The sequence below is a fragment of the Pongo pygmaeus genome, chromosome 11 (genome assembly GCF_028885625.2).
Source record: "Pongo pygmaeus isolate AG05252 chromosome 11, NHGRI_mPonPyg2-v2.0_pri, whole genome shotgun sequence".
Taxonomy (NCBI): Eukaryota; Metazoa; Chordata; class Mammalia; order Primates; family Hominidae; genus Pongo; species Pongo pygmaeus.
The window spans coordinates 66,741,686-66,761,421 of record NC_072384.2 but is presented as its reverse complement, the minus strand read 5'-3'; the positions used below and the strand labels follow the sequence as shown (position 1 = coordinate 66,761,421).

Genomic DNA, 19,736 nt, shown 5'->3' with positions numbered 1-19,736 from the left:
AACTAGGTAGTCTAGTTCCAAAGTCTGCGTTCATCCAGTTAGGGTTAACCTGATAGTATTTTCTAATTTCCTGTGAAGTGTTATGTGGAGTTCATTTGGAAACTCTTCTGGCTCTAGGAGATGATGTTTCTGTGATTCTGGTAAACTGAGAACACTTCATACATTTCAAGGCTGGTTATAATGCTGGGGTTACAGAAAATAATTCAGATGTCTTTAATAGAAATGAAATAAAAAAGAAGGAAGGGGAAAGGGAGAAAGAGAAAAATAGCACATTATTTGTGAAATTTTTCTAATTTTAAGGATTGATCAAAATGTAAAGATGGGCTGGGTGTGGTGGCTCACGCCTATAATCCCAGCACTTTGGGAGGCCGAGGTAGGTGGGTCACCTGAGGTGAGGAGTTTGTGACTAGCCTGCCCGACAAGGTGAAACCTCGTCTCTACTAAAAATACAAAAATTAGCTGGTGTGGTGGTGCATGCCTGTAATCCCAGCTACTAGGGAGGCTGAGGCAGGAGAATCACTTGAATCCAGGAGGAGGAGTTCGCAGTGAGCTGAGATCGTGCCATTGCACTCCAGCCTGGGCAACAGAGTGAGACTCCATCTCAAAAAAAAAAAAAAGAAAATGGAAAGATGGTACCAACAACGAAAATTTATATATCAACCCCTGGAACTCCTTTTATATATCCACCCCTGGAAGAATAAGCCTATAGGAAACTTGTGCTATTATTATTATAATTTAGTTTGACACTTCCTTAATATGAATAGTTACAAGATACTGTGTCAGTATCTCACTCAATTTTCTTTTCTTTTTTTTTTTTTTGAGACAGAGTCTCATACTGTGTCACCCAGGCTGGAGTACAGTGGTGTGATCTTGGCTCACTGCAACCTCCACTCCCCAGTTCAAATGATTCTCCTGCCTCAGACTCCGGAGTAGCTGGGATTACAGGCACGCACCACCACACCTGGCTAATTTTTTTATTTTTAGTAGAGATGGGGTTTCACCATGTTGGCCAGGCTGGTGTTGAACTCCTAGCCTCAAGTGATCCACCTCCCTCAGCCTCCCAAAGTGCTGGGATTTCAGGTGTGAGGCACCATGCCCAGCCTCTCTACTCAAGGTTAACAAAGAGTAAAAAGAGGTGTTATTATGGGTGATATTGTGGTTATTGGTTGTTATTTGAGGGCTATTCATCATTCTTTGAACATCTAAATGGACTTTGAGAATATGGAAGAAATGGAGAACAATATAAAAGCATAGGAAGCACTATGCTTTACAGGCAAGAATATATACGTATACAGATACACATTCACATACATACACATTGGTGTATATATGAGGATAACTGAAAGAAATGGCAATAACATAACATAAGGACAAAGTCAAGAAGCTGTGACTGGTTGGATTGACATTTTGAAGTAAATGAAAGAGGTGCAAATTGAAGTTTGAGGCAACTTATTGCTTCTATTTAAAGGGTGGAGTATTAGGAACTATAACTAGTAATTTAGAGTTGACAACTGCTATAGCTGAACTAGATCTTTTGAGAAACAAAAGGGTGTGACTTAAATGCAAACTCATGCCTTCCAAATTTCATTTCCCTGAAATTTTGCAGAGTAAAAGTTGTGGCTGTTGTCCAGATCTGGATGATGAAGAGTTGATGAATCTTGAAATTATTTCCATTCCGGAATGAGTCAGTGACTGAAAGCGGGCATGCACTAGTACAGTTCCATTCCTAAAAATAAACATTTTTGAGTCCTCCAGGACTCAGAGGACTAGCATATTTTCTACTAGTGAAGTCAAAGCTCTAATGAAGTTCTGTGCTCGCTCTAAGCAAACTGAGATGCTACAGAGGAAAACTGGAGGGGATCAAGCTGTTGATGGCTGCCAGTTGCTTTTCCTCGGTGCCTCCCTTGTCGTATTTCCTGAGTTCCAGTTGGAAACTGCTGCTGAACCCCACACTAGTAGTTGACTTCTACCCTATGCAGTGCCCAGGAAAATAGCTCTGGATGCCGCAGAAGCAGAGGTGGTGGATTTTAAATCAAGCTTGTCACTGGAATTGACAGAACTTTAATAACATGAACATGCTTATTTTATTCTGTCCTTTTCCAAGAATACACCAATTTGATAATATGAACCTTGAGTCCCGATTAAAAAACTCCAACTTACAAGACACAAACCAAAGAGTAATCTTTAGCTTTACAAAAAGATAGTTCACTCTTTCCCAGGAGCACTCAGTTCTATTGTTGTTTACAAACTGCTAATTATTTGTCACAATGGCTTACTAGTTAGATAATATAAAGGTGACTTATTAGGGCAGTGCTGACTCAAAGCAAACAAACACAAAATTAACAACAGAGATATTGATAAATTACCCATGAAGTTACAAAGCAATTAAACGGGGGGAAATGTGACTCTACTTATCAAAATTTAATGTTCATCGTTTTCAAAAACCCAGTAACTTTATAATGGGAGATCTATTTACAATTGATTTCAATGCAATTAAGTTCCTATGAATTAAAAATAATATAACATAGTATAGTATTGCTATTCAAAAATTATTTGACATTCAGTCCACTTTAAAATTGAAGTGGAAAACACCGAGAAAATGTTTTGAAACTATATTGCCAGACTGTGCTTTTAAAATTAACACTAATACGTGCTTTTTAAAAAAGCTTTTCTGTGTTGATAACTACCAAATTAACTCATTTAGAAATACACATGCAGATATATTCAGATTTTAGGGGAAGATGCATTGGATCTTTGAATAACAGAGAAACTTCCCACAATAAACTCTTTTGGTATTACATTTAAGTGATATGTATGCCTGGATCAATTTGGCAATTACTTACTTTACTTTTGGACAGTCAGACCTATCTAAGGCATTAGGTTCACCAGGCAACAAGGATATAATCTGCATACTATTCGAAAAATGTAAAAGACAAAGATCTACTTGAAGGCCTGCCAAAAAAAGAATAGTGAAAAGTGATGTGTCCAGTGATGAGAGTGGGGGTTTGGGGAAGAATCTCAGCTAACAAAGATGAACAAATTTGTATGCTTTGTAAAATTTAAAAATAAACCAGTCATCATCTTTCAAGTTTTAACAGAATATGCAGACAGGTCTCCTTTTCCACAATTTGTCCTAATTTCAAGAGAAACATGAAATGCAAAATGAAAAGCCACAAAAAGCTACTGCAAGAAAAACAAGGCCTTACAAGATATACTTGGAAATGTATCCGGAGTCATGGGGGTGGGCTGGGGTTGGGTTGATGTCTTTTGGCGCAAAGATTTGCAAAATGATAAGAATGACATGAAGTACAGAAACAAATCAAGAGAGTTAGTTTCTAGTTCTCTGTGCTTAAACCTTGTATGAGTTACTAGCTAGTCTTCCCGTGCCTCAGTTTTCTTAATCTAGAATTTGAAGGCATTAAATGAACTAGTTACTGAGGTCTTTGTGGTAGCAATGTAATTCTTTTCTTATCTTTTCGTTCTTTCTTTTTTTTTTTTTTTTTTGAGACAGGGTCTCACTGAGTCACCTGGGCTGGAGTGCAGTGGCAGGATCACGGTTTATCACAGCCTCAACCTCCTAGATTCAGGTGATCCTTCTACCTCAGCCTCCCAAGTAGCTGAGACTGCAGGCATGCATGTCACCATGCTCAGCTAATTTTTTGTATTTTTTGTTAAAGATGGGGTTGGTCTCGAACTCCTGGCCTCAAGAGATCTGCCTGCCTCGGCCTTCAAAAGTGCTGGGGTTACAGGTGCGAGCCACCATGTCTGGCCAATAAATTTATTTTATCTTTGGAACATTTGAAAAAGTAAAACTATTCTACCAAGAATGTGGATTATCTACTGTGCTGCTCACTGGCAGGTTATTTTTATGCCATTATTTATGCTACAAAGCCCCAAGAGTCATTAAGTATGGCCACATTGTCATTGGTGTGAAAAACTCATACAAGTAATTGATTGCATTTGCTGATTTTCAACTTTTTCAAGAAACCAAAACCTGCTCTTTTCATTGCCTAATTGTCATTGTTTTTTGTGCTCTTACTGATTATATTATACAAATGGAAAAATAGTTTAGTTAAATTTGTAAGAGGTGGATTCCAATGACTAGGAAAATAAATAGTAAGAAATTTTTACTCTGGAGTTCATAGGTATGATGTCAAAGGAGAAGACCATATTGTGGACATAATAATATATGTTATAATAAGAAATACATATTTGGTCTTAGTCCCCAGTCCCTGGCATAGAAACCCTGGCATCTTCCGAGAATGACTTTTTTATGCTAATGGGATGACTCTTGGCAGCCAGGATTGTGGGGTAGGGGTGGGGAGTAGCTTCAGGATAGGGGCTGGTTGCCAGAAAAAACAAGTGCTTAGAGGGTTAGAACATTCAACCCCATCTTTGGCCTCTGAAAAGAAGAGAGAGGTGGAGATTGAGTTCAATCAGCAATGGTCAATGATTTAGTCACCCATGCCTTATGTAATGAATCCACCATAACAACTCCTAAAGGACGGGGTTTGGTGAGTTGCCAGATTGGTGAACACATCCAAGTGCTGGTGATGGCTTGTTAGAAGAAAGCAAGAAAGCTGCGTACTTCTGCCCTTCAACACCATACCTTGCCCTATGCATCTCTTCCATTTGTCTGTTCCTGAATTGTAGCCTCTATAATATACCAGTAATAACAAATAGAACACTTTTCTGAGTTCTGTGAGCCATTCTAGCCAGTCATCTGAGGAGGGAGTTGTGGGGACACCTTAATCACTAGTCAGGTTGGCAGAAAGATTGGTGGCCTGGGCACTCCATTAGTGGCTGTCTTCTGAAGTGGGCAGCCTCGTGGGACTGAGCCTTCAACCTGTGGAGTCTTTGCCAAGTCCTAGACCTAGTGTCAGAAGTGAATTGAACTGTAGGACAGCCAGTTGGTGTCAGAGAATTGGAGAATTGGTTGGTGTTGGAAAAGACACAACACTTGATATCAGAATTAGTGTCAGAAAACAGATAATACAACATGCCACACAGTCATATAAACAACATGCACCTATATGGAATAAATCAGTGTTCTAAAAAAGTCATTAATTAATTAGAAAAGGTGAAGTAACCGTTCTGTGAGGGATGAAACTGTGATGTGAGTGAGCAAGTGTTTGTTTCAGAAACAGGAAGAAACACATTACAATTTAATTAAATTTCAAAGTGTAACTTCAATGCTTTCATAAGAGGAGGTGGGAAGCAAATAAAAAAGACAATATAATGTCAATTAAGTTCTGTCTTCACAGATCGTTCAATCAAAAATCTTGGAATTACACTGCTGGGCACTTATTAAGTATCTGCCCTGTTCTATAAATTAATAAATCTAGACATGACTCCTAGCTATCAAACAAGTCTTACAAAAATGGTCTCTTTTAATACCCAGAGTTGTGTGTATGTGTGTTTGTGAGAGAGAGAGAGAGAGAGCACAAGAGAGAGAGAAAGAGAGAGAGAGAAATATATCAGTTTCCAGTATTGAAGTTACCAGGAGTGTCCAACTCCACATTGCCTAATGATAAGTAGTATTTACCAAGTAAGTAAAAAGAATACTAAGGTGGAGAAGTTTTTCAAATGTGGTAAAGGTAAAGTGAGAGGCTGGAACTGATAGAACAGTGGGAAGCTATCAACTGTGAACAACAGTACATTATCAATGAACCTTGTGGGCTTTTAACCTCAAATTAAAGCTGAAGAAAGGCAACACTCTCCTCTTCCTCTGTAATCACAGAAGAAATGATCCCCAAACTGACATTTTTCCATGAACATTTTCCCAAGTAAAGCCCTCTGAGATCATTAAAGAATGTCTCATTTTATTTTTCAGGTGGTTGAGGGAAGCTATATCTTAAAGATGCCCAATACCAGATGAAAGCAAAAACATTTAGTCCAAACTCCAGACTGCATTTTTCCCAAAAAGCTGGCACTTTGCCATAGTGCAGGCATGTGAAATGCGGACTGACTTTTAGAAATGGATCTAGTTGTTAGTTTACATGTTGCTAGCAAGAAGAAAAAATACTCAAAGATTAGGCAGAGGAGCAGAGAAATACTTAAGCATAGAATTCAGTTTTCTCATTTCTGACCCAATAGTTTTGCCACTCAATAATTTTATCTTCTAAAACTCAAAACAGGTGCTCTTTCATATTAAAATTCGTGGCTCTGAATGTCACCAAGGTAAATATTTTCCCTGTCATTTGGCACACTGCACATAAAATTTTAAAATAATTCAAACAACCTACAGCTTGTCAGTGACCAAATAGAGCACTGGTAAAAATAAAATATCTTTTGGTTCAGCACCAGCTGGCTAAATTTAAACCTGTATTATGTAATCTTAAAGTGTCCTTGCTTTTAGTTGGTGTCTTAAGAGATTCTGTTATCACGTCTCTTCCAAATCACTTCAGTCTCTAACGTCTAAATATTTAAGGCCCAACAGGACCAAATTAAGGTGTTCACAGGCAGTCGAAGACAGAAGAAAAATCCATTTGAAACAGTGTATAGGGCATGATATCTTTAAAGTAAAATCTCAGTCTTTTCTGTTTAAGGTTGTAGTTACTATAATTAGGACTGGCAGATCCAACTGGCAGTGCTTTTCTTAATTCTGCAAAACATGTAAGAACCTGATTCTTTAATCTTATTCCAGTAATACTCCCAGAGGAGATGAGACTCTGGCTGGAGCAAGAACTACAAAAGCAAAGTAAGGCTGAAAAAGAATAATTTTCATGCATTTCTTTGAGCAAGCTGTAACAGTTGAAAATGTTGTAAACTCTTCCTTTCTCTCAACAAATTCCAAGAAATACAATTTATAGTTTTAAATATATTCATTACATTTCTGCTCATAAATGACAAACTAATTTTTTTCTCTGCTTTCCCTCTTATTTGTAAGTTGAAGTATAATTTTAACTCATGACTGTTTATCAAGTTTGGCTCATTATTCTTCAATATTAAATATGAAAAATGCTATTCTGCAAAGAGTTTAACATATGAAGCTCTAAATTTTATCCTATTAAATCAATGCTAAATATTATCATAGAAGCAAAATCCAACTGGATATTTTCTTTTACAATGATTACAATTTGACCTATGGTCTTCATTGACCTTAAGTAACCAGTGAGAACATTTTATAATCCAGGAAGCAGACATATAGTCAATGACTATATTACACTTACCTTTTATGATACTTAGGTTTAACCTCAAGTTTGTGGAAATATCATATATCTTTACAGTTCTTCACAGACTAGCTTCCTCCCTTGTTTCATGTACAGCAAATTTCCCAGTCCCCTGAAAGCAATGGGTGCAGTGGAGGCCCGCTCCACTGAAGGGTCTATCAAGCAAGTAGATGGGACGGCTGAATTTATTTTAACAGAGCGTCTAAAGGATGCAACTTGGCACCTATTTTTAGGAACTGAGCTCTGTATAGGTGGGGCCTGAGTCAACCACTCTTTTAAGAAGAGTGTCTCTGAGGCCACTCTGCCTCATAGTGTCCTCAGTAATGTATGCATGGCTCTAACACATGTGCAGTCAATCAAATTCCCTTCCACAGCCACGACCACCAGCCAACTCTGAATTTCTGTATAAAGTCTACAAATGAACCAGTGCCGATGAGGAAAAGGAGGGATTAAAGTTCCGGAATTACTTGCACTTGTTTTAATACTTTCAATCTTTTAAGAGTCAATAATATGAAAATAAAGCAGGTGGAAAAATTTTCAATTTATTCTGGTGCAATATTAACATGGATTCTTGGGAAGAGGAGACATTGCTTTTCTTTGACAAAATGTTCTTAGATATGTAAAACATTAGTTTGTTTTTTAAGGCTTCACATATAAAGCAAAATACTACTCTAGTGTTGGCTTAAGTAAAGGCTGTGCTGGTTTAGTTAAAAAAAATAAAAAGCCAAGGAAGAATGGTGGAAAGGAATTCTAGAGAGAATAGAGAGCACCCTTGCCGTGTGAGTCCTGCTCATTAATATTAGCTTTAAATCATTCGGCATGAGGAAGAGCAGGCAGGGAAAAGGAGTCACCTCACATGCTCCTGAAATAATCATATTAAATGTCCTTTGCTGCCAGGACTTACGAAACACATGCTGCCAATCTGACCCAGAACCCAACGAGCATTGCCATTTAGCTCAAAAATGACAACATCTCATACATTCTTAGTAAATAGAAAATAACCAGCTTCCTTTATCTTTCCTCCCTTCTGTGATTTTCCTAATGTGGTGTGGCCTAACAACAAACTCAAATAAAGAAAGGAAATTGCCCTTTGGCTTAAAGAAACACCTGACCTATATACTCTATTTCATATAAAATGCCTATTTGTAAGCTGTTTACTATAATATTTACTAATAAAATCAGTAGGTATATTACATGTTTCCATATACAATATTGGTTTCTGTTAAAAGTAGGTCAAGGAGTGATGTTCCAGCATATTAACTCTAAGAACAACTTTCTGAAATAATGTTCTTTATACTTCACAAGAGTGTTCAGGGCCAGGAGCCAGTATAGACTAATTATTTAGAGTTGTGCTTCCAAGTATGATAGCTATTAGGCACATGTAGACATTTAAATTTTAATTGATCAAAATTAGGTAAAATTAAAAATTCAGTTCTTCAGCTACATTTAAGTAAATCAGTCTCCACATGTGGACAGTACCTATGTATTAGCGCAGATATAAAACATTTCCAACATTGCCGAAAGGTCTATTGGACAATACTGATTTAAATCACGGGATTTCAACATAGCTTTGACAGTAATATACTCTGTGACCTGGGCAAGTTTCATAACTTGTCTAACCTTCACTTTATTCATCTGTGACTAAATGGGACTAAGTTGACCAACTTTCCATTGGTGTTATGAAGATGAAATGAGATAATATATATAAGTTAATTATTATACTTACATTGTTATTACTCCAACATAATATTTACATAGTAAATAATTATTACTTTGCTATATGCAAAAGAAAATGGTACTGGATCTGAAATCACAATAGTTCAATTTAAATTATGAGGAGATTGATCCTACAATGTAAACATAGGCAATTTTATTCTTATATTTGCATATAGTTGCTAATGATGCTTATGGTGATTTTACTCTTTTTAAAGGTTGTTAATTACTCAAAGATCTGACTTCTAGCTTCCTCACCTTCTCTCCTTATTAAAAACTCACTGCTTTCTCTTTCCATTTTATTGATATGTTTCTTTAAGTTTCACTCATGATAACTTTTCTTCAAACTTGCTGTTTTTGATTTTTCAGGAAAAAAGTGTATTTGATAAAAATACGTATACATTAAATATTATTTTTTCACTTTTTTCTCGTAATAAATTTTCTAATGTATATATTAGTACAAAAACCCAATGATTGTACATTAAGATAAACAAAAAATGGTCAGGAAAAGAAACCTTGGTGGAACACTGTATAATAATTGGTAATAATTAAGAGCAATAAATGTTAAATCTACAGGAGCACACATAAATTAACTGACCTAAGTTCAGGCAAAAATGTTCAGTCATAAAATTAATTAGTGATCACATAATTTGGTTCATTCATTTTAGTCATGAAGACAATGAAAACATCAGGACCTAGATTCTGACCATTCATTATTACAGTGGTTTTAGACACTAAATTTCATTCTTCATTTAATAACAGTTTAATCAATTATTATGAAACTACTATGAAAGCAAGATAGATGAATGATGGGTAGATGGATGGATGGGTGATAGATAGACAGGTATAAAGGCAGAAAGATTCATAAGGTGATCCCTTGTATCACAAAACTTAGTACATTCAAATTGAAAATTTTACTCCCTATCTAATCTGATATAGATAGTGCCTAGATACCTCTACCTATTACAACCTGTATTGTACTTGACTGAAACTTACTTAAGTTCTTCTAGTGGGATGATGCTAGTAATTAGCATCAGGCCAATGCTGTCATGGAAGACAATTAGAAAGCGACATCAATTATGGAGATAATATATGTAAGGCATCAGAGATAGCCAAACCAATGAGACCCAGAAGCAGTACAATTCAAGAAAGACGAGAACCTTACAAATATAAGTTGAGGATTTGAGGCTGTTCTTGGGGGTCTTTGTCAATTTTGGATGCAGATAGAGCCTGAGAATCTGGGCTTGGTCCGAGGAGAACACTGCTGCTGGAAACAGAAAAACAGCAGAACCTTTGGCAATTCCATGGAACTGGAGCGACAAAACTGGAGAGGCGAGGGATCTCAAATTCTATTTTCTTTCTAAGATGTTTCCTAAATTCCGAAATTTCACAGGATAGCGGGATACAATCGTAAGCCCAAACAAAGCCCAAGAAAAGTAAAGTGGAATAGCCTACATTTTCATAGTACTTAACAAACAAGTATCTCTGAGGAGGGCTGGTAACAGTTGAAAGCCTTCAAATAACAGGGATACTGACTCTAAAATAATGTGCAACAACTGCCTGTGTTTAGAAATGGCTTGATAATCTGGGTTTAGCTGGAGGCTGAGAATTCTGCCTTGGCCCTAGCAGATGGGAGACAGATGAACCAGCAAAGGTTTTGGCATTTGATCAGGCTTGGAGTGATAAAATTGGTGACTTGAGTATATTCAAACACAGCCAATCTCCCCCTCAAAGCATTTGCCAAATTCGGAAGCTTCACACAGTGTGAGGCTAAATAGCCAAGCTGAAAAACCTCAGAAAATAGAGCAGAGATTCCTGCAGACTCCATGTTGAGGAGAAAAGGATCTCACAGATTCTCAAAAAAATAAATAAATAAATTAAGGCAGTCAGCGCCTCTCTGCTCTCCATTCTATCTGCTCAGCAGAGGAGAGATTTAATATCTCTGACGAAGGTCACAATCTGCAGCTTTGTTTTTGAATACGCCCTGCTTACCTTTCAATTATAAAAGTACTAAGCCTGCAAAGAGACAGAATATTGTCATTGATACTAAAAAAAAAAAACTTTTCAAGGAAGCAGGTGTTGTAGATACTTAAATTAGCAGATAAGGACTTTAAAATAATCACAATTGATACATTTAAGAAAATATAAGAAATAACACACAAAACATATAAAAAGATAGAGAATTTCATGAGAAAATTAAAATGACAAAATCACAATAAAATAGACATTCAAAATTTGAGAAATACAATACCAGAAATTAAGAAATCAATGGTAGATTTAACAGCAGACTGCAGATAGCAAAATACAAAATTTTTAATCTGGAAGACAAACGGATAAACAATAGAAAGCTTGGGTATGGATATTTTTTATTAAATATCAGTAAGTACTCACTAGATTTTCAGCAGCAGTATGACATTATTGAATCATATAACTACACTCCATTAAAACCTTTGTTGCATTTGTCCTTGAGAAGCTACATCTACATTCTCTCATGTTTGTTCATTTTGTGCTAAGTGAATGAAAACAGAGCCACCCCATTACTACAGCTTGCTTTTGCCATCTAGTATAGTTGCTTTCTTCACAACTTGCAATCTATGTCTTATCCTAGTCTACAATGAAAGATATTTAGCAGAACAGAGCCCCTAACATATACAAAGCCCTTCTACTGCTAAAGACTTCCCTCTTAGGTTAAGGTGATATATGACGTTAGGTCCACTTAGGAATCCATTATTTGTAGGTGTTCTTGATACCCTGAAATAAAATTGATCTGGTTAGGGTACTTCAAAATTCTATGTGCTTCTTTTCTAGGCTATGAGACATTTTGAATTCACTCCCTTTTCTATTTTTGCTGGTGCTACCATTTGTTAGGTGAAGACTATTCTCTTTGACATAAAAGATCAACATTGATTTGGCTCATGTTTATTTTCTTGTTCATTAATTAATATAAAAACTTTCCAATAAAAGTAGTAAATTTTTTTCTTTAATTTTCCTTTAAGAGAACAATTTACATTTTACAAAGAAATCGTGCCAGCAATTTAATCAGGTGATTTACCTTTATTATTTTCTTTTATTCTGTCAGCAACCCCAAGATGTTAGTGTTTTCACCATTTTATAGAAAGAAACTGAGGATGAGTGAAGTTAAATAACTTCTCCAAGGACAAAAGTTAGTAATCAGCAAAAGTGGGAATTGGATTCATTTCTGGTGACTCTATATGTTTGGATTATTTGGGATATTATTTATCCTGACCTTAATCTAAAAGTTCTATCCAAGCACTATGTTGGGTGATATGTTTTGAGAGGGATCAACTCTTCCCCACAATAAATTCTTAGTGTAGGCCTGCAATAGGTAGGCTCTGGCAAGGCCCTGTCTGTGCATGGTAGCAAAGTGAACTATCAGGGGAGGTATGGGAACTTTAAAGCTGGGACAACTGTAGTTCAGTCATCTGATATGTAATTCTGACCCAATGGGGCCCATCTAAGGTTTTTAGAATTAAAGAGCAAACATATAAATATGAAAGTTTCATATTATTAGCTAGCATACACAAAACACTAGCCCACCAATTAGGATCTGGCAATCTCCTTTGACCCTTGCAGGTAGCATGACCCACTGACCCATTCAGGTGTCATGTAAGCATAATTAGGGTATTAGTAATTGAATTTCAGTTAAATTTAATCAAGTATAATTTACACTTGTCCAAGTTTAATTCCATTAAAATTATATCATGGTATTAATAAAGTATGAATAAGGTCTTTGGGCATATGACTCATATTTAAATCATATCTCATAGTGTTAAGTAGAGTGACCATGATAAATTTATCATGCAAGCCAGGGGGCTTTTGGGAGTGAAGAAAGCACCATTAATAACTATGCCAACATAATGGCATAAGCTGGGATGTTCCAGGGGAAACAGGGATGCATAAACACCTGACCAATGAGCCAAATGTGGACCCTCTTGACTCACCACTGGAGCACATACTGAGGAGGATTTCCAATGATCTGGCTCCCAATATAAAAAATAAAAGTAAAAATGTTCTTTACTAGTTACCTCAGTGTTTAAAGGATCATCTCTGTCCTATAAATATAATTTGGATTAGGCATATCCGTTATAATAAAGACAGGAATGAATGAAAGATCTATAGAGAATCAATGATATTTGTTCCAGAGGAAAAAAGATAAGGTATAATAAGGAAGCTTCGTTGTTAAAAAAATGGTGGCGGTCTAGATGTTCTTGATAGGCTTCTTGTCAACCTTCAATTAAAATAATTTAAAAAACAAAAAATAACATTAATTACTAATAATGAGAGAGAGTGAGACAGTAAGAAGTTGAAGAAAAACAAGAATTTGAAGAAGACAAAGAGGAAGAGGAGTTGGAGAAGATATGCTGAAATTCGTACAGAATTTCCAGTTGTTATCTTTGTGAGCAACAAACATGAATCACAATTTTGGATGACATACTGCATAGGACAAACTCTGAGTCAGAAGAGAACGAAGTTTCCCCAAATAATAGAGAGAGGCTTGGACTCACTCCACAGTCTCATTTTGCTTTGACCAAAACTAGGTGGGCTCACCAATTCTGTGTAAACATCTTCTGGACCAGCCCAAGCCACAGCCCTGCCTCTGCTACACCTCTGCCCCATCATTATATACCTATGCACACACCATGTCTCTCAAGAAAAAAGAAAAAGATGGGGATGTGTTTTTAGGTTTTTAAGGGAACAATGCTTTAGAGAAGGGATGGTGGAACTCTGTAATATTTCATGGTTTGTACCATACAAAAGGTAGTTTACACATTGTATCTGAAAACACAAGTTAGGATTGTAAGGTATAGGATAGAAGTCATAATTCTATTCAGCAACTTTGCACAGTATCAGTAATTCAAGATTTTAGATATAATTCAGAAGGAAAAGAAAAATCGATGGGAGAAATTACAGGATCCAAGTATTTAGTGATGGCACAATAAGAAAAATGTACTCATCTTATTGAAAGGAAATGGTGGACCTCAGTCAATGAAGACCCAATGCAAGTGAAGTAAGTGGACAAGGTAGAATAAAGTGGCACTGCTCAACAATGGTAAGGGACAGTGACTGGGTGAGGCACAGAACTGATCAAGTTTATTAGTTTATTCCAAAATACCTGAAAAAGTCACAAAGATACAAGCTATGTTCTTGATGTGCTCAAAAAGATTCAGGGAGAGAAGCTTAGGAAATAAAATAATGAAAACAGTGAAGACTAAAATAGACTGCAAAAAATGCAAAATTCAACAGAAAAATTAAAATGGCACTTGATACAGAAGAGAGCACATATAAAAATGAAATTCAATCAATGTAATGGGGAAATTTTTGAGAAATTTTTCCATAACACAGGAGCAAAATCAAAGAGATGAAAATGAAGACCTAGATAAGGATTAATATGAAGGAAGAGTTATGATCAAAGAAACATAACTGTTTCAGAGGAGGAAAGAGCAAAATAGCACAGAAATAAATATTAAATTTAAAAGGAAAGAAAAAGTGTTTGAGGTGAAGTAAGATCTGAGATGACAAAACCAGAGGCTCAAGACATCTGGATATGCCCTTATAAATTTTTGAATTTTAAAGATTAAAAAATAATGAATAAAGAAAAAAGACAACTGATCTCAGAGTTCTTCAGTAAGATATGCACTATGAAACAGTGGAATATTAGGTGAAAGGCGTTTCAAGTTTGTTTGTGTTTTGGTAATGGACATACATTTGAATAGATAACTATTTATAAACAACTTTCTGTTATTTATGTATGAAGAATATAGACGCATATTTTAGAATATATAAAAAATTTCTGATCAGGTGCAGTGGCCCATGCCTGTAATCCAGTACTTTGGGTGTGTTGGGTGAAAGGATGACCTGAGCCCAGGAGTTTGAGAAGAGCCTAGACAACATACGGAGATCCTGTCTCCACAAAAACATAAAAAAAAAAAAAAAAATTTAGGCCAGTGCGGTGGCATGTGCCTATAGTCCCAGCTACTTTAGAGGCTGAGGTAAGAGGATCTCTTGAGCTCTGAAGTCAAGGCTGCAGTGAGTAGTGATCATGCCACTGCACTCCAGCTTGGGCAACAGAGCGAGACCCTGTCTCAAAAAAAAAATTATCAGGTAAAGAAAATGATTAGGCTGGGTGTGGTGGCTCACTCCTGTAATCTCAGCACTTTGGGAGGCCCAGGTGGGCAGATCATGAAGTTAGGAGTTCGAGAGCAGCCTGGCTAATACGGTGAAACCCTGTCACTACTAAAGGTACAAAAAATTAGCCAGGCGTGGTGGTGCGCCCCTGTAATCCCAGCTACTCGGGAGGCTGAGGCAGAAGAATCGCTTGAACCCAGGAGGTGGAGGTTGCAGTGAGCCGAGATGGCGCCATTGCACTCCAGCCTGGGCAACAGGGAGAGACTTTGTCTCAAAAAAAAAAACAAGAAAAAAAAGAAAATGATTAATGTGTCCTCACTGGGGAAGCGACTAAAATATACCTGCAAGCTCACAAAAGAAGATTCCTAGTTCAGAGTAAAAGAACGGGAAGCTTATTGTATAAAAAGACATTATTTGCATTAAAACCAAACAAATATTGTAATTGCAGTTATAAAACTGGATGTAAAATTAAAATATTCTTTGAAAAATATATATAAAAAGAACACAGCTTTAGTATATATAACATTATTATATGATGTTAATAATGTAATGACTCAGGGATCTAGTCTTAGATTAAAATATATCCTGTGTCATTTAATATTGAGAGTGGAGAAAAGCAGGAGAAATAAAATTTAGTTGAATATTTTGCAGCTTGATGATTTATTCAGTCATTCAGTCATACATTCTTTCATTGAGAAAGTTTTCAAATGTTTATTGAACACCTCTGTGTGAAGTGCTGTGCTAGATATGATGTTTACAGATAAACAAAACATCCATAGGCCCTAGTAACACACAAATAGATATGTATAAAACAGGATAAGTTTATGAAGGAGAAGAAATTAGTGGTGTGAGGAAAAAAAGTAAAAAGTTTAATTTGAGTGGTCCAGAAAAACACCTTAAGGTGGTCATCAAATTTTAAATTTCATCAGGAGAATAAATACAAAAAGAAAAAAGTGAAGTAAAAAACCTTATGAACAAATATGGCTCACTAGCCTCTATAAAAATTATTATTTACAAAGCTCTATTAATTAAATGCTGTGAAATTAGCAGAAAAATGAGCTTTTTTTAGTGGAATAAAAATAACCATCCTGAATCAAACAATAGTGTTTAGTAAAGGTAACAAAATGGAAGAAATTTGTCAAACAGCCTTTGGAAACCCAACTAAGTAACTAAAAATAAATTATTTTAAAAGCTCACATTATAATTTATTTCAAAATATATTCCAAGCTAATTAAATACTTCAGTTTAAATGCAATTAGTAAGTATAAGAAACAGAAATGTGTTTTTCATAGTTATATGTTGAGTCAACATTTCATACAGCACAAAAAATTATGCATAAAACATCTTCTCTAAAAAAGCACCCAATCCTTTTTAATATAGGTAACTGATTGCTGTTAAGTTTTTCATGTATCTTGAAATGTTCTCTGTATACAAGCACATATATGTGTTCATATTTGCATAAAATGCATGTATAAATAACCTGTATATATATGAAATGATACTTTTCACTTTTCTACAAATGGGAGGATTATATACCCAGTGCTCCCCATTTGCTTTTTTTTTTTTTTAACTGAATAATGTTGCAAATCAATTTCTGTTAGTATAAGAAAATCTTATTAATCTTAATAGTCATTGTATGGACATACCATATTCCATTTAGTTAGTCTCCTATTTGTGGTTGTTTAGGTTGCTTCCAGAATTCTTCTATTAGAAAAAAATGATGCAATCAATAATCTCAAACATGTGTGTGCTTGACATATTAAGGGCTACATGCCTCTAATAAATATGAGAGATATTGACAAATGTCCCTCTAAAGGGTTAAATTACAGTTATTGCCAATTTAATCTTCTACCACTGGTATATGAGAGTACTGTCAAACACTTGGATATTTGTATATCTGATAGATAAATGTAGTGTTTCATTATTTAAATTTATATGAATATATTAATTTAGAGTGAGGCAAAGCAACACATGAATATTTAACTGATTTTAAAAATATAAACTTATCTTTCTTGTAAGGGCAAAAACCTAAACAATCTAAATGCCTACAAATTGAAAATTTGTTAAGCAAATTAATAGACATTATAGAATGATTATAAGCAGACATTTTTATAAAATGTTTTTGAAGAATACTTAATAACATGGAAAAATGTTCACATTAGATGTCAATGCAACTTCAGATTTCCCTTAGGATGCAGGAAATTGCAACAGAAAACATTCTTAAAATAACAATGAGCTGAATACTCTACATTCATACATATAAATATAGAATTATAGTATTGTTTTAAGTCCATCTGAAAACCAAGGTTTATAGGAGAAATCTAATGAACTGAAATGAAAAAGAAATGGTAAGCTCTATCTATGAGATTAGAGACAATTATTGTTTTCATCTTTAGCATATCACTGGGAGGAGGAAGCTACGATAGATGTAGATAAAACAAAAACAGCTGAGCTATTAATTATTCTTAAAAGTAGATTTGGGCTAGTGTGACATTTAAAAATCCTTTTAAGTCCCACAAAGAAGATCTACGCCTGCCCACCAACTGTCTCCCATAGAAGTTCGCTCAGCTGCAATGAGATCTACTAGTGGCAGGATTGAAGAGAGAAACCTCACAATCAGGCTGGTCCCTTATTCTGAGTGCAAGACAGTGACCATGTACAAATGAATTAGGGACAGAGGAGCAGACAGACACATCCCTCCCCAACACAGGTGACTGGGTTCTCTGGAAGTCTGAAAGGAGTGCAGGGGAGCTAAGACAAACCATTCAGAAACTCAACTACCGGGACTTGCTAAACAATGATTCCAATTCCACTCACTAATGTAAATCCTCTGGTGAACTAAATATAACAAAGACAATCACAGAACTGATACATAGCTAATCTATAGACTAAATTGACTTACCCCACACTAACAACCTTACAAAATAAATATGCCCTTTACTGAGAGGGCATAATATTTATTTCAGCTTGTTCTGTTCTTTACACAAAATGTCCAGTACTCAATTAAAAAATCATGAAGCCCCAAAGGAAGCAAGAACACGTGACCTATCATAAAAGAAAACACAGTCAATGGAGCTGGAGGCAAAGATGGCTTAGATGTTAAAATTATTCAATAGAAACTTTAGAATAGAGAGGGGACTGGCAAGATGGTTGAATGGGAACAGCTACGGTTTGCAGCTCCCAGCAAGATCAATGCAGAAGGTGGGTGATTTCTGCATTTCCAACTGGTGTACTCATCTCATCTCATTGGGACTGGTTAGACAGTGGGTGCAGCCCACGGAGGGTGAACAGAAGAAGGGTGTGGCATTGCCTTATCTGGGAAGTGTAAGGGGTCAAGGAACTCCCTCTCCTAGCCAAGAGAAGGCCCTGGGTTTCAAGCACGAAACTGGGCAGCTGTTTGGGCAGACACTGAGCTAGCTGCAGGAGTTTTATTTTCATACCCCAGTTGGCACCTGGAATGCCAATGAGACAGAACCATTCACTCCCCTGGAAAGGGGGCTGAAGCCAGGGAGCCAAGAGGTCTAGCTCAGCAGATCCCACCCCCATGGAACCCAGCAAGCTATGATCTACTGGCTTGAAATTCTCGCTGCCAGCACAGCACTCTGAAGTCGACCTGGGATGCTCAAACTTGGTAAGGGGAGGGACGTCCACCATTACTGAGGCTTGAGTAGGTGGTTTTTCCCTCACAGGGTAAACAAAGCCGCTGGGTACCACAGCTAGGCAAAGCCGCTGTAGCCAGACTGCCTCTCTAGATTCCTCCTCTCGGGGCAGGGCATCTCTGAAAGAAAGGCAGCAGACCCAGTCAGGGGCTTACAGATAAAACCCCCAACTCCCTGGGACAGAGCACCTGGGGGAAGGGGCAGCTGTGGGTGCAGCTTCAGCAGACTTAAACATTCCTGACTGCTGGCTCTGAAGAGAGTAGCGCATCTCCAAGGACAGCGTTCAAGCTCTGCTAAGGGACATGACTGCCTCCTCAAGTGGTTCCCTGAACCCCCTGCCTCCTGACTGGGAGACACCTCCCAGCAGGGATCAACAGACACCTCATACAGGATAGCTCCAGCTGGCATCTGGCAGGTGCCCTTCTGGGATGAAGCTTCCAGTGGAAGGCACAGGCAGCAATCTTTGCTGTTCTTCAGCCTCCACTGGTGATACCTAGGCAAACAGGGACTGGAGTGGACCTCCAGCAAACTCCAGCACACCTGCAGCAGAGGGGCCTGACTGTTAGAAGGAAAACTAACAAACAGAAAGGAATAGCATTAACATCAACAAAAAGAACATCCACTACATAATGGTAAAGGGATCAATTCAACAAGAAGAGCTAACTATCCTAAATACATATGCACCAAATACTGGAGCACCCAGATTCATAAAGTAAGTTCTAAAGAGACTTAGAATCCCACACAATAATAGTGGGAGAATTTAGCACCCCACTGTCAATAGTAGACAGATCAATGAGACAGAAAGTTAACAAGGATATTCAGGACTTGAACTCAGCTCTGGACCAAGCAGACCTAATAGACTTCTACAGAACTCTCCACCCCAAATCAACAGTATATACATTTTCAGTACCACATCATCCTTTTAAAATTGACCACATAATTGGAAGTAAAACACTCCTCAGCAAATACAAAAGAATGGAAATCATAACAAACAGTCTCTCAGACCACAGTGCAATCAAATTAGAACTCAAGATTAAAAAACTCA

The 19,736-nt window shown here is 36.7% G+C and overlaps 1 protein-coding gene across 2 annotated transcripts in view; it reads right to left on the bottom strand.

The window, feature by feature from the left end:
- XIRP2 (xin actin binding repeat containing 2) overlaps positions 1-19,736 on the bottom strand; it is a 368,902-nt gene that overhangs the window by 62,964 nt on the left and 286,202 nt on the right. Inside the window, exon 1 of one of the 2 annotated variants that reach the window (XM_054477383.2) lies at positions 7,173-7,313. The exons of the other annotated variant lie outside the window; for it this stretch is intronic. The gene's annotated coding sequence lies outside the window, so the exon portion shown is untranslated. Of the gene's footprint in view, positions 1-7,172; positions 7,314-19,736 lie in introns of those variants that run through there. 2 annotated transcript variants of the gene reach the window in all.